At 39.4% G+C, this 2,081-nt stretch overlaps 1 non-coding gene across 1 annotated transcript; it reads right to left on the bottom strand.

Moving 5' to 3' along the window:
• Positions 1–801: 801 nt before the first annotated feature.
• LOC146404572 (U6 spliceosomal RNA) lies at positions 802–908 on the bottom strand. The gene has a single exon (XR_014842627.1). It is a non-coding gene; the product is annotated as a U6 spliceosomal RNA (small nuclear RNA).
• Positions 909–2,081: the final 1,173 nt, after the last annotated feature.

Here is a 2,081-nt window from a genome sequence, read left to right as displayed (position 1 = left end):
GAAAGTTTTGTCTGGATATATGCCCAAGAGTGGGATTGCTGGGTCATATGGTAGTTCTATGTATAGTTTTCTAAGGTTCCTCCATACTGTTCTCCATAGTGGCTGTACCAGCTTACATTCCCACCGACAGTGCAGGAGGGTTCCCTTTTCTCCACACCCCCTCCAGCATTTGTTATTTGTGGACTTATTAATGATGGCCATTCTGACTGGTGTGAGGTGGTATCTCATGGTAGTTTTGATTTGCATTTCTCTAATAATCAGGGACGTTGAGCATTTTTTCATGTGCCTATTGGCCATCTGTATATCTTCCTTGGAGAAATGTCTATTCAGGTCTTTTGCCCATTTTCCCATTGGGTGGTTGGCTTTTTTGCTCTTGAGTTGTATAAGTTGCTTGTATATCCTAGAGATTAAGCCCTTGTCCGTTGCATCATTTGAAACTATTTTCTCCCATTCTATTTAAATGATTTTTATTTTTTATCTTATATTTGGTTTACAGTGTTCTGTCAGTTTTCTGCTATACAGAAAGCAACCCAGTTTTATATATATATATAAAACACATTCTTTTTCTCACATTATCATGCTCCATCACAAATGAGTGGATATAGTTCCTAGTGCCATACAGCAGGATCTCATTGCTTATCCACTCCAAATGCAATAGTTTGCTTCTATTAACTCAAAATTCCTAGGCTATCCCCCTTCCTCCCCCTCCCCCTCGGCAACCACAAATCTGTTCTCCAAGTCTGTGAGTTTCTTCTCTGTGGAAAGGTTCATTTGTGCCATATATTAGATTCCAGATATAAGGAAAATATGGAACACTTCACGGATTTGTGTGTCATCCTTGTGCAGGGGCCATGCTAATCTTCTCTATATCGTTCCAGTTTTAGTATAAGTGCTGCCGAAGTGAGCACTCAAGTCAGTTTGGATGTTGCCTCAGAGGAGGTTTAGGTATTTCTCTTAAGTTCATTTTTCTTGTTAATTTATTGCTTTTTCTTTTAAATTGTGCAATATTTCCAACATGCAGACAAAAACAGACCATAAGGAAATCATACCCCCATTAGTAACATAACATTGCAACATTTGCTTCAGCCCTTTTATGGTTTCTAGGAAATGACATCACAGATACAGCCAAGTCACCCTACCCCATCCCATATCCCTCCTTCTTGGAGGGAAGCACTGTCTGAAGCTCCTTCCTGCACCCAATTCCCCAAGCACATTCTTGCCCCACAGGCTTCCCTGCAAAGTGGCTCCTAGGAAGGACCTCCTATGTCTGGGCCACTCCAGTGTCCTGGACCCGGGAATACCACCTTGGTATATGATGAGACAAATGGCCTGAGAAGCTAAAGAGAGAAAAAGATACAATTGGTTTTCCGATTTTCTTTTACACATGTATGTACTTATTTTGCACTCCTATCTCTTTTCTTTCTCTCAACTGCAACCAGCTGCCAAAAGTTAAAACAAAATGAAAATGTTGTGATGGCTCAGTGATTGACTTTTAGTTTCTGTCTGGATGCTCAGCACAGCAAAAGAGCTGCCCAGGGAATTGTTTGCGTTTGCAAATGTGTGCTTGCTCACTGTCCCCTGCCACCACTGCCCTACCCGACCAATAACACATAGTTGCTCCATCCATGATTGTGTTGCTGAACAATTCAGCTCAGTGTTTAGCTTTCCAGAAGAAAGAGGTATGTTCCTATCAATTACAGGTTGGCATAAAAATACGTAGGGGTGGAATAAGGAACTACTGCCTACTTGAATAACAGGATGAAAGTGAAAGCCAAGTAGCTGAATGAATCCATACGAAAAAAGGCATATATATATTTAGTTTTGTTGTCATTCATTTATAAATATTTAGGAATTTCTATTGTGATTTCTCCTTTACCTCATGAATTATTCAGAAGGATATTTATAATTTTTCAAATGTATGCTTGTATTTAGCTGTCTTTTTGCTGTTCATTTCTAATTTTGTTGCATTATAGTCAGAAAATGTCATCTGAATAATGCCAATTATGTGGGTTTTGTTGAGATTTCTCTTATGGCATTATATGTGGTCCGTATTTTGCATACGTGGCATACATGCTTAAAAG

Source organism: Sus scrofa, chromosome 3 (assembly GCF_054392235.1).
Source record: "Sus scrofa isolate SSC_HxYL_T2T_F1_AM1 chromosome 3, Sscrofa_HxYL_maternal_Yorkshire_Landrace_v2.0, whole genome shotgun sequence".
Classification (NCBI taxonomy): Eukaryota; Metazoa; Chordata; class Mammalia; order Artiodactyla; family Suidae; genus Sus; species Sus scrofa.
This window is presented reverse-complemented; position numbering and strand designations above follow the sequence as displayed.